A 14,307-nucleotide genomic window follows, 5' to 3' on the forward strand; every position below is an offset into this window, starting at 1 on the left:
CACAATTATAATGGTCTCATGACAGAACATTTCAAAACCAACCACTTATGGACAGTTTAATGTAACTAGTGGAGTGTCTGTTCATACCAGCTGCGATCAGTCGCGGAGCGGCTGCACCTGCCCGCGTGCTGCAGTGATCGTTTCGGCGTCTCCTCTATTTCTTCCGCGAGCAAATGTGTCAAGCCAGGCAGGTAATCAGATACAGGAAGGCCACAGTGCAGCCGGATTCTTTACAAAATAAAAAATTATTCCAAATAAAACACCCAGGTTTATGGTGATTTTGGCTGTCTTGACTTCTCAGCTGTGTCTACAGCGAGACACGCGATCAGACACACGGAGAGAGACGGGACAGACAGACAGACAGACAGACAAAGAGAGTGACACACACACACACACACACACACACACACACACACACACACACACACACACACACACACACACACACACACACACACACACACACACACACAGAGAGAGAGAGAGAGAGAGCCGAGAGGAGAAGGATCACTTTGGCATAAAGGTCAGGCGCAAAATCATGCACGAATCTACGCTTCAGCGTGCGGTGTGTTTTCACTGTTACAGGAGGCCCCCGAAGCACTTAGGGGAAAAAAAACAAAGATAAGATTTCCAACTCTTCAATTGGCAAAGAACAAGGAAGGACTTGCTCTCCGCTGCCTAAAGGACTATTATATATGGGCCCTATTAAGGATCTCGTTTTGGTGGTGCAATTCAGATTACCAAGCGAGATGGAAAATAAATTAAAGAGAATGTGTCCGAAGCAGTTCCAATTCAGGCACGTTTAGGGGATTACAGACTAATTAAAAACTTAATGGAAACAGATCAACCGGATCAACCTATCTCTGAAAACATGGTTAAATATTATTACTGAGAGTGGCTTGCTTAAAGAGAGAAAAATTCTGAAAACGGTGCCCCATGATCTTAACTTTACTGCAAACAAATTGGATGCAAGTTATAAGGGATGGGCTAACCTGGGTATGGGATTTAAATGTAATGTTCAGACATTGAATAGAATGAACAGGTTAAATAATTATGACTTTTTAGATTTCTTCAGGTATCCCATCACATAAACAGTTCTATGTTAGTGTGCCAAAAGGAGTTTGAAAACAACCTATTGAAAGTTTATATTAGTGACCATGGGGTAGATTTGGGGGTTTAAAGTGATTTCACGACTATATAGGGGAGTCCAGGAACATAGCAGGTACCACCTACACTAAACTAAAATAGGAAATGGAGAGTTAGGGAACAGTTGCATTCCAGAGGAAGTCTGAACAAAATATTGTGAATTTCAATGGAGGATATCAAGCTCAAACTCATGGAGAGCGTTTGGCTGGAAGAGTCTTAGTAGATATTTAGATAAATATTTAGTAGATATGATAAGAATCACTTTCTACATGAGGCTTCAGGAAAATAAATTTGTGGATATTTAGGAGAAGTTTAAGATGTATATTTCACCGAAACACCCTTCCTTTGTTAAAACTGGTTTAACACATTTATTATTATTAATAATTATTAATAATATTAGGCCTATTATCTCAACTGTAAAACAGCCCATGTTCTGTTCTATTTTTGTGTGAATGGAATCCTATGTTGCCGGTTAGCATGTTGTGAGTAAAAGTGAGCCAACAAAAGACAAAAAAACAACCTAATTACTTGCACTGAGACAAAAAATGCGTTGGCCCACCTATCTACAGCCAGGGTAGACCGTGATAAGCCCTATTTCAACAAACGGTGGCGTATTCCTTTAAAGGCTTAACGGACATCAGAACAGTTTATAAAGCTCACAGACAAGATTTTACATCTCTGGATTGTTTTCATTAGGTTGGGTACCGAAACCCGGTGCTTATATGGCACCGGTGCCATAACGACTGGTATCTACCGGACTAAATAGGATTTTGCGGATTTTGCCACTTAAATGCCTCTCTGATGCTCCGAAACGGACGATAGAGGCAACAGAAAAATTGCTGCATGTGACGGTAATTAACTTGACAGCAGGTAACGTTAGCCTACCATTAATTAGTAGCTGTATTAAACACGGTTAAAATGCTGACAGCTAAACGGTGTAAAGTGTGTCTGTATTTCACTGTAGAGGATTCCAACACCGGGGACGTCCAACAGTCCGCAGCTGCCGTTGTCAGAGAAACAACACAGACGGTGCGTTCACTTGAAACTGGTAAGCCTGGTGGTGCATTCACAGTTATTGTAAAATACCCTTTTCCCTAGTGGTTGTTTTTGTTGTCTGAACAGTAATTTACTGGTTAAATAAGTTATTGTTGTAAGTTATTGATATTACATTTTTAATAAAACATTTAATTTTGACCATATAGACTTAGCAATAAACAAGCATTTCTTAAATGTTGCCTACTCTTGGTTTGTGCTCTTCCTTTTCTTTAAATCTTATGTTTTTTTTTAAGTATCAGTTTAGGTTCCGGCACCGTATTAGAAGTATTGTTATAGTACCAGTATCGGAAAAGACCCAAACGATACCCAACCCTAGTTATCATGGTAACAATTGTTTTACATTTTGATTAGAAACATACATTTTTGTAAAATCTGTTAATATTGTCCACCTGTTATGTAACTGCGGTTCTCCCCTGACCAAATCTCATCACTGTCGTTATATCTTCTTATTCTTTGACCGGACAAATCATTACAGTGTGGTTGTGGGAGGATTTTACTCAACCATCCAAAAAAAAAGCTGTAATGTCACCTGCCTCCCGCTGTGTTAAAGAGCTTCTCAGTGTCCTGTGATGCTGCTTCAGAGGATTTCTCACAGTGCCAGGAAGACAGTTTTGGCATGAGAATATTCACATTTAATATTACTTGGCACAGTCTATCCGCCATCCATAACAACTGGCACTGTCTTCTGAACCATCCTACTCAACACGATGTATTTTACACCAAGTAAAGGCTCATGTTCAGATTCATATCCCACTCAACTCCACCAGGTAAGTATCAACCAAATGCACTTGGATCCTTGCAAACACTCGACACCCGCTTTGGTTTGTATCGTCCCGTGATATAGTCAACATTTGAAGCTGTTTGGCAGTGAGCAAAGAGTTAACAACACTTCATATCCTTCAAACAAAAAAAGAAATTGAAATATTTCCGTTGATTTTCCCCATGTGAGGCCCACTGGTGTACATGGTCTTTTTTTAACAGGTCTGTTATTTAAAGGGGTGATAGAATGCAAAACTGATTTTACCTTGTCATAGTTGAATAATGACAGTTTAGTGGGTAACTAGGACATACATAGAACCTCTAAATCCCATTGACACCTCTTTTCTCTGCAAATCTCACTATTTGAAACTGCCTCTGAAAACGGGCGAATCTCAACGAGCCCCATAGTTGACGTCAACTATTGCGGCTCCTCCTCATTTGGCTCTAGTCTTTCTCTTTGTCACGCCCCAACATTTGCATAGGCTACACAACTGACCTGAGATCAGTTAGTCTTCTGAATCTAGGTCGTGCAGATCTCAGAAATTGTATACATTGTTCATATGCTATTTTAACATTAAATTCACTTCTGACACACTTTTTTATGCGAGAAATCAACTATGTAGAGGTCAAATACGGGCCTTTTTACGAAAATTTATGTCTAATTGCAAATTTTGTCCGCCTGTGTGTCGGAGTTCAGCGCCGGTGCTGCCTGTGTAGCTGCCTCGCCGCCTGGCCTGCCTTCCTTCACAGACCCCGGCCTGCCGTGAGGTAGATGGATCTCAGTCACGGCTGGCAACCCACAGCACTCCATACCCGCGCAAAGTCACCGTTTTGGGCTAATGGACTACGAAACGCCGCTGCTCTGACAGAGCTCCAGGGCCTGCAACTCCCCTCTTCCTGCTAGCTAAATGCCCGGTGTATGTGAGTGAAAGCGCGGTCAGCGAGCTTGTTACGCCAGCATTCTCTTACCACAGGTTCCAGTTACTCTTTTAATGTGTGTAATTATAATGTGTTGAGTTATTTAAACAAACGATTGGGGAAATAAACGGCGCTTGTCCGTGAGTCTCATTGATAGAGCCTGCGGCTGGATGGAGCTCTATCAATGAGAGCTAGCTAGCTAGCCTCCTCTTAGAATTCCTCTGGAATTCACAAAAATTCATTAACTTGAAATTTGACACAGTTGTTAGCTTTATAAAAGATTTAGTTAGATGTTGTGTAAGTGGCGTGACGAAATTCAAACTGTAAATATACTTGAATTAAGGCGAAAAGGAAGCTAACTTTCCGTGATTTGTAGCTAGGATTGAAGGGACAGTCACAGCTAACGAAACACCATGCTAGTCTTCACAAATATTAAATTGAAATCGGACACCGTTGTTAGGTTTATAAAGACATATAGTTAGATGTTGTGTAAGTGGCGTGACGAAATTCAAACTGTAAATATACTCGAATTAAGGCGAAAAGGAAGCTAACTATCCGTGGTTTGTAGCTACACATAGCTAGGATTGAAGGGACAGTCACAGCTAACGAAACACTGTCTTCACAAATATTCATTAACTTGAAATCGGACACCGTTGTTAGCTTTATAAGACCTTTAGTTAGATTTTGTATAAGTGGCGTGACATGTGTGTAACATGTGGTAAGAGATTGCTGGTGTAACAAGCTCGCTGACGGCGCTCTCACTCTCACACAACGGGCCATTTAGCTAGCAGGAAGAGGTGAGTTGAAGGCCCTGGAGCTCTGTCAGGGCAGCGGTGTTGGTAGTCCCTGCTGTGGGCTGCCAGCCGTGACCGAGCTCCAAGTACCTCATAGCAGGCCGGGGTCTGTGATGGAAGGCAGGCCGGGCGGCGAAGCAGCACCGGCGGGCGGCGAGGCAGCACCAACACACAGTCTTACCAAATTTGCAATTAGCCATCAATTTTCGTAAAACGGCCCATATTTGAGCTTTATATAGTTAATTTCTCGCTTAAAAAAGTCTCAGAAGTGAATTTAATAACGAAATAGCCCGACAAACAATGTATAACTTTGCAGTGTCTGAAATATGCGGCCTGCTGCCGAGTCTCCCATATGTTTCCATGTAGTTTGCTCAAACCAATCAGCGCGTAGCTCATTCTGAATATTCATTAGCATACCATATTTGGAAGAAAAGCTCTTGTTCCAAATAGAGCCATATTCACAGGGTAGTTAAGGGCCTAATAAAAATAGCATTCGGGCAATTTTCAGCCCAACCAATGTTACATACCCCATTAGGAGACCTTAAGGAACAGTGTAAAATACCCTATATAATCATTCTATCACCCCTTTAACAAAAATACCCTTTCATATTCAGCAACTCTTTAATTCATAATCACTAAATGCATTTATTAAATTTGTGTGGGTCTTGTGTGTCTAGTTGGTTAAAAAAATGAAAAGAAGGTACAAGTGTTCCAGTGAACTAACCTAAATTATTTGCAACAATGTATTAACTTGCAAAGAGTATGGGAATAATCTTCTCTGTCTCTGCTTATAACCATCACATGATTAATTATAAGTTCATTCATAGATATGACTGGTGCCCCAGGAAACGCTTCCATTTCCAGCTTTCTGTCACACCATTTGTTCCCTGTGTGATAATAACAAATTAATTTATGAATAAGCAATGTGGGATTGGCCAGATGTGAAGTCTTTTTGGTCCAAAGTTGCACATGTATTATTCAACACTATTGGCAGACAGAGTGTTGAAATTGAAATATTTTGCAGTGTCCAAGGATATAAAATACTTTTGTTCAATGATATCAGCACATGGCAGCTTATTAAGTTATGGGAAAATTGTATGGTTAGGATTAGTCACATAAAAAAAAAAAGATTGTGGTTTCAGTTAAAAAAGACAGTCCTCCCAAGAACGACAGCTTTGTTTCAGAAAATGCCCCAAAACAACATGTTTACATTCAAGTAGTGATGTGCAAATGAAGCTTAATAAAGCTTCGTAGAGCATTTTCTTTATTTTATGAACCCACTTGGTGGCGCTTTCAGTTTATCAAAGCATTGAAAGCAACACATTTCCTTGTGGCTTTTTCTTTAAACCAAGAGCGCTATTTAGTGGGCTCAGAAAATAAAGAAAATGGTTCACGAAGCATCATGAAGCTTAATTTGGCCATCACTACATTCAAGTGAAAACGCCCACTATTGGTTGTAGGAATTGTGATGGGGGAAAAGGAGGAAAGGAGGAGATCGGGCTGGAACGAAGGGTCAACAAAACATTGGACTTCAACACCAGAGACTGCTTGCCTGTTTCCTACTGATTAGTCTTGTTTTGGTGGAACATGTGTACGTTCAAAAGTTGTTTTAGTCGTGCAACAGAAAACTCAGATTTAACAAATAGTCTAGCTAGCCGTCTGGATTTACCCTGCAGAGATCTGAGGAGCAGTTAACCACAGTACTCAGAAATCCACAGGAGTTTAAATGCCAACAGAAAGAAAGCACAATGTGACGAAACATTGTCGATATAGACTATTTTTTTTGAACAATGTACATTGAGTTTTCGTTTTAAACAAAGAACTAAATAATAATAATAAAAAAAGTGGATAAAAAATATAGATTAATAATATATATATATATATATATATATATATATATATATACATAACACACACACACACAATAAAAAAAATAAAAAGTAAATATAAGAAAAAATAAAATAAAAAAATATATAAAATCTGTATTTATACATATGTATGTACATACACCCATGAACAGGCGATGTACTTACATACACACCCATACATAAAAAAAAGAAAAGACCTTTTTTATAACATCCCAGTAAGAGTGAGGTATACACGTACACACATACATGAAGTCTTTTAACCATCTACATTGAAGAATATATGAACTGTTAGCTATTAGCTATATATCTACATAGGTACCCTTACATACGCACTCATCCATATATTTGTGCAGCAACCACCCGTTTCCATTCATGAAATAGAGACATTTGCAAAGAAGAGATAATCAAATTAAATAACATAGTACTTGTGCATACATGCACATACACACACACACACACACGCACAGAAGCCCGTATAAAAAAAACAAATAAAAATAAATAAAGGATAAAACTAGAGTCGATATAGACTATTTTAACCCCAAAGCACTATGTTTCCATAACCCTCACTAATTCTATATTCCAACCCTAAATCTAATCAAGTTGTTTTAGACCACAAGGACAAATGATGTATTTTGTCATTTCATTCGGAGAACTTGTTAAAACAAAAACAAATAATGAAGTAGTCCACCCAGTCAGAATCAGCTGACTCTTCACCAGTTACACTGAAACAAGTCAGCAATCATGTTCCATCAAATCAGTGTGTATTCCATGTGTCTGAGAGCGTCTGTTGGCCTCTGTTCTGTAGAGCCCTGAGGGCTTTATTCCACTTCCTGCTGAGCCTCTTGCTGCTGCTTGGATTCAGTGGGGAGAAGGGCCTATTCTGCCATAATGTTAATATATAACTATCTATGCGATAAATGATCCTACATCCTGCGGCACATCTCTAACAGAACACCACTTGTTATTTTCATTTTCTACATATACTTTTCGTTTTATTTTCTTAAGTGAAAAGTCAATTTCCTCTCCTATGAATGTTAGGAAATCAGACGCATTGATTTCCAATTATTATGAGTGGATGAAACCAAAGAGTCGGATTTATTTTCTCATCTAACCTGCTAAAAAAAGAAAAGAATATGATGGTTTGGGATATCTTCACAGCGCAGTGTCTTTGCTGGAGTATAGTCTGTTTACAGTCCTTATCTATTCTTGGATAGGGGAAAGAAACGCTTGTTCTATTTCTTTAAACCAAACACAACTTTCCTTGGTGGCGCTAAGCCCTTGGTGCCAGTCGTGGTTCTAGACCATTTCAAGTGGAGTGGCCAGGCTGGGGCCACATGCCATTTTAGGGATACCAAATATATTAAGCACAAATGTAACATACCACCAACCCTCCATAGATTTGGTTTAAAAAAATACACATATAACAATAAACACAAGTATACTCATTCAGTGTTAATCTACATTTTATTTATCACTGCACATGAAAAATACCCCCTATTTGAGGATAAAGGTGGGATTAAAAATGTATGAAAATATTAGCCACAGTTAGGGTGGCCAGAGGGGGGGGTCGAGGCTTAATATTACGGCACCACTCCTCTGGGTACAGTAATGGGGCTCTTGCAAAATAGATAGTGGCGATGGCGAAAGGGGACGGACGCGCCAGATGGCTTAATCCGAGCATTGTAAATCCAGTACGCCAGACTATGAATAAGGTAACTTCACCCACCTTGATATAAGGGGGTTATGATTTTTTATTCATTTGTAACTGATAATTAATATATATAGGCCTACTTTTGAACTGAACACAATTATGAACCTATAACAAATGGCCGAGATCTTGATTAATGGTAAAAGCATGGCAACCTCACAGTGATAACAAGACTACAGGAAGTCTGACATGGCTAACTTCCTGTAAAACAGCAAATTATTATCTTTACATTTGTTTGTGTACATATTAAGTTAACATAATACACCATGTTAACTACTACTGTCTGTCAAATAAACAAACTATTTATCAAGTGAACAAATAAATAAAACGTCATTTATTAACTTGATTCGTAGTGATCATGTTGAGCAGCTAAAGAGCCAGGTATTTTATATAGTTGGTGGAGACCAAAACAGAGCTGAAAGGAGAGTGAATATTAGACACACAACTTCAAATGAATGCTAATGTGGCTCTGTGTCTGAATTGTAAATAAGCAGCTGTTTGTAGCGTTAACCATAACAACATTATTTCTGCTGCCTTGAAGTGGCCAAAAACTGTAGACCTCTGCCTCGTAAGTTACTGGGAAGAAAACACAATGAGAGTATTGCTGCAGTGCTTAGCCACCCAGCAAAGTGGTTCATTTCATCCAGGTAGTAGGAGACTTTCTGTTGCCGTGCTGACGAGCCAATAAGAGTGGCTCTGGATGAATGGCAACAGTGCCTCCTTCCTGTGTTCCCATCAGCCTGACAAATGAGTGCAGAATAGAAAAACGCTGCCATTCAGATGGGCTACAATGGCTTTTTAATAGCAGCACACTGATTAGTTTTGAATGTTTACTGCCAATAGGAGTGAACCATCAAATCTTGCAACCATTTTAATCTAGATCAGGTTCCACACTTCCTGACTAGAGGATGGATACCCGAACCGAGCCCGTCGGGACCCAACGGTACCTGACGGGTCGGACTGGGTTCGGACAGATATTTAGAAATGATTTTTAGCTCGGGGAACTGCAAGATTGTCCGAGTTCGGGGGGGGGGTTCCGACTTTGACTTCAGGAAATTCGACTTCCGAGTACAAATGGAACGCACTTTAATATGCAGCTCCACTGATGACCAGATGAAGTACAGGTGTGGATGGCACTCAGAAGGGCGTGACAGACCTGCAGCAATGACACAAGACAGCTCTCTTCCAAAAAGGGGCCAGAGTAATGTTAGGGAACATAACAGTGTGTGTGAGCCTCAACAAGTTTATCCCAAAATAGTGAAAGTTCCCGCTCTGCGGTGTTTGTCTGTTTGATGTGTGTCTCCGCTCAAAAAGAGACTCCAGGTATTCTGCTGGCTTTGACTACGGGACCCCAGCCAAGTAGGCAAAGAGAGCATGAAAATTATTAAATGCATTGTAAGTTCATTTTCTCTAATCATTTTTCACACACAGGGATGGATTTGGAGTTCCAGTCGGCCGATGTTCTCCGTCAAGGGAGACACATGAAGAGACTTCAAAAACATAACTAAGCTCTGTATTTAGTCCAGGCAGAAGCCATTCAGAAGCTCAGAGAAGCAGTGATAGACTTTCACCACATGTGGAGTGGAAACAGACAGCACAGAAATATATTTTCAACTCCTGACAGTCACAGCGAGAGAAAAAAAAAACCCGTCCTCATTCTTATGCATCCTCTTTGTCTTTGTTTGAAGCAATAACGGCTGACAGAGGGGACACAAAATTATAAATCTACTCGAAGGAAAAAAGCTACACATGGATTTTCATAATGATCTATTTTTCACACACATACACTCGGCAGAAAAAAAAATCTCTTTACTTTTTACATTTTAGAGCTCCCGCTCGGCGACTGTTAGACAAATGAAAGCAATTTTTCTGCAGTATAATTTGGATTTGTTATCACATTCTATTACGTTAATGCCTGCACGCCTCTGTGATGCATGCTCAGAGAGAGGGCAAGAGAGTAAAAAAAGGTAGAGTAAGACAGAGTGAGAGTGGGGGAATTGTGAAAGTGTACCAACTAGAATGAGCTTCATATCCTTAAGGCAAGCACCCGCTTCGAATGTTATCATTGGATTGAATGGGCGTTATCAGTGGTTATCAGCCTCATAGATATGGGTCAGTAGGGGCCTGCTGCGCCTACTGGTAGGCTCAGAAGGCTGTTATCATCCATTCGCATGGTTAATCACGGATAAATACACGAGAAGACTCCAGATCCAATCCCAGAACAATCCAGGCTCGCGCGGAAGTCTGCTGGATAACGGCATATGTATACACAGGTAAGACCATTAAAATGAGAGCCTTTAAACTGTGATTATTTAGTCAATAAGCGTCAATAAGCGAAAACAATACAGAATTTTTTTTTAAGATGGCGTGACATTAGTGTTAACATGAGAACGTTATGGTATACGTGCAGTTAAGTGTCCCAAATTCCCCATACAACGTTCTTAATTAACTATGAACCTGCTAAACCACCTGTGCTTCCATAATCTTAACCATTACCATAACCTGTCTCAAATAAGACCCTCGTCATTTGGGGAAATCCGTTTTTCTAAACTGCACGTAAGTCGAACGTTATTCTATTATTAGCCTACTTGCTTTAAGTTAGCATAAATGTTACTAATTAGCATGTTTTGTTTTAGTAAATGACCCCATTAGCTTGAAATTAAGTAATTTTCCACAATTTACACAGTGTAAATAGTAAGGCCTATTGCAATATATTGGTGTAGCGTGACATTAGTGTTGACATGAGATATTTTTTGCAATTGGCGTTAGCTAACGTTATTGTATTATTAGCCTACATGCGTTACGTTAGCATAAAACGTTACTAATTAGCATGTTTGTTTTTAGTAAATGTCCCCATTAGCTTGACAGTAAGTCGTTTTCCACACTGTTCACAGTGTAAATAGTAGTTTTCCACACTGTTCCCAGTGTTAATAGTAAGGCCTATTGCATGTAGCTGCTCATTAACGCTTCACAGAAGCTATATCATAAGCCTATTGAGTGAAATAAAAATAAAATAATAATATCACCCAAAAGCACACTCTGTGTGCTTATCTATCTATCTATCTATCTATCTATCTATCTATCTATCTATCTATCTATCTATCTATCCATCTATCTATCTATCTATCACATATATATAACAATAATAAATAATTGCCAAATATTTTGATTTCAGATATGGGGAAAAGCTAGTAAGAGTGCACGCTTCAGGAGCCGTTAAGATTAAGGTGGTGAGGAGGTGTATTGCTGCCGTGCAAAGGTTTCTTACCTTAGTCAAGGTCTTCCCCAACCCAGCGCCAAACAGACCCACCCTTCAGACCCTTCCACATCTGTTACACCTCAGGTTGAATCTGATGATGTGGCACCTAGTTCATGTTCTGAGACTGCATACAGTAAGGCAAAGAAGAGAGAGATTCATGCCTGGGATGCAGTCAAGGATGACATGCTTAAGGTGTCATTTGAATGTTCAGCACCAATCACTACGCAGTGTGTTGTCTGCCTAGAAGATGCTGATTATAGGTGCATTGAGTGCAGCACAACTGCAGTCTTTTGTGAGGCTTGTCTGAAGAGGACTGCACCTACCTGATAAGTGGAATGTAAGAATAATAGCATGCAGTCATACATACAGACATAACTAAAGTAATTTTAAATTGTTATGGTAATATTTTAGCACTATGTTGTATCAATTATTTGTGTCTTCAGTCTGTTTTAAAAACTTTCTTAGAGCTATAAATCTTTCTTACAGAATGCCTACTATGAGCCGTTTTCCCTGGGGTTATTCCTATACTTACCTGAAGGCCATAGCACCCATGCTGTGTACATGAAGGACATGAAGGTCATTATCAGCACAGGTTTGTCATTTTACATTGAAAAAATGTGTATGTAATGTATTTAATTTTAAAGTTGAGGAATCCAGTCCTGTTAAATGTCGAGTAATGTATGTGTCTCTATAGTAGTACTTTGTTATGTTTTTATTTTATTTCCCTCTTTTTATTTGGCAGGACAGCTCTGCACCGTCACTGTCAATATGTGTGCGTGTGAACCAGAAGCCTGCACTCTGCGAAGGTATGGGCTCTGGCCAGCAACAGCTGACAAGCCCCAGACAGCCTTTTCCATCCCTCTGCTAGAGCTTTTTGTTTGTCTGTCACTCGAGTGTCAGGTTTCTGTTGAGGGTTTTTGCAACACCCCTACGCTGGAAAAACAACCTTACACTTGCAGAGGTAAGTCAGTTTGCAGAGGTCAGTTAGAAGTCATGTCTATGAAGTGAAGATTTTAGTTACTTTCATGGAAGACTGACCAGTCCGCATAGATGTGACAATTGGACCTTTTACTTTGATTGTACTGGCGTCATTATTATTTATGGAACTGTCTAGGATTATATAGTTACATGCAAAGTTATTATTGATATTTTTCTATAAAAATAATGTCTTACCATCACCTTGGACTTTATTTAGGAAGTGTAATTGTATGAAAAGTAAAGGTTTTCACTGATGTGAAAATGCTGCTTATATTGCAGGTTAACGCGCTCTTACAGAGCCCTGGTGGGAGAATCCATATCCCAGTTTAGGCATTACACTTTCGACAAAGAAGTTTGGTAGATGTTTGCCCACACTTAGATGATGGGACCACATGCCCAGCATGTCCAAAGGTTGGTTGTAGTTCTAGCATGGTTATTGTTTGATTAACTATATTTGCCATTTTATGACCTTTTGGCATTAAATTTATATCGCAAAATCAGTTAATTGTTGTATAAGGTATTATCATAAAATAGTGACAATATTAGTATGAGCGTATCAACCAGGTGTTCTCTGGTACAACCTGCATTTATGAAGGCTGTATGAGATTAACCAGGATTACTGTAAATGTTTGTTTCCCAGGCAGATGGAGATATGATAGTGACATTGGATGCCAACTTTGGCCCGTGTGCGGAAGCAAAGCTCAGGGACAAGTGTGGTTGAGCCATTTCATGGAACCCGCATGTTTGTTGATGAAAAGGATGTAGAGGAATACCTTCTTTCACATCCTGACGGCTCAAAGCCTAACGAGGTTAGTCACAGTTGCAGAATACTGTATTAGGACTGAAAAATCTGAGTCCATGAAATGTTAAATGTAACTCCTGGAAGAAGACCATTATTGTGCTCATAAATCCGAATAGTTCCTTAAATCTTTAGGACTGCAGTAACTTCAAGGCTGGCAACGTTCTGAGGTCCCAACAACAAGCAAAGAAACTTGATGTTACAGGAGTGTTTGGAGCTTCCTGTCGTCATGAAATGCCGCTAATGTTTGTCAACATGAGCCAAGGAGAAAGGCAAGTAGTGACATTTATGACTATTGACTAGGGCTGGAGCGATATGGCTGAAAACTGTATCACGATATAAGTGTTTAATATCGGTCGATATTGATAATTATTGATATTTTTTATGACCTATTTAAAATAAGGACCAGGAGAAAAATATAATGACTTTAAACCTTTTTATTTTAAACTTAACCTTCCTCTGATTATAATCCCCTCAGTTATAAAAGCAGAAATGTCAACACAACCATGGAAAACAATCAAATAATTAAAATGTAACATAGGTCTAAAATCATAATGACACTTAACAATTATCTCTTAACATTAAGGTGCAAAATTAAGTAATAAGTAAGAAATGCTTCATAAAGTGCAAAATGTTAAATATAAGAAACCTGAGAAGAACTATTTTCTGCAGGTTTAGTGCGAGTTGGTAACCTGGCTTCTGGACAGTGCTCAGCATGTCTGCCTTCGTTATTTCTTTGTAGCGTTTAGTAAGGTGCTGATGCAGAGTACCTCTCCATGGTGTCTGCTGCTTGTAGCGTTTAGTAAGGCGCTGATGCAGAGTACCTCTCCATGGTGTCTGCTGCTTGTAGCGTTTAGTAAGGCGCTGATGCAGAGTACCTCTCCATGGTGGTCTGCTGCTTGTGCGGTGTAGCAGCTGCAGATGTTGTTGGACGTTGCTGGCAAATATGGCTCTGCTCCAAAGTGTGAGCGCGGCTAACATGGTAAAACAAGTTTGTGGTATTACCAGTGTTGGTGGGGACG

The sequence above is a fragment of the Perca fluviatilis genome, chromosome 10 (assembly GCF_010015445.1).
Source record: "Perca fluviatilis chromosome 10, GENO_Pfluv_1.0, whole genome shotgun sequence".
NCBI lineage: Eukaryota > Metazoa > Chordata > Actinopteri > Perciformes > Percidae > Perca > Perca fluviatilis.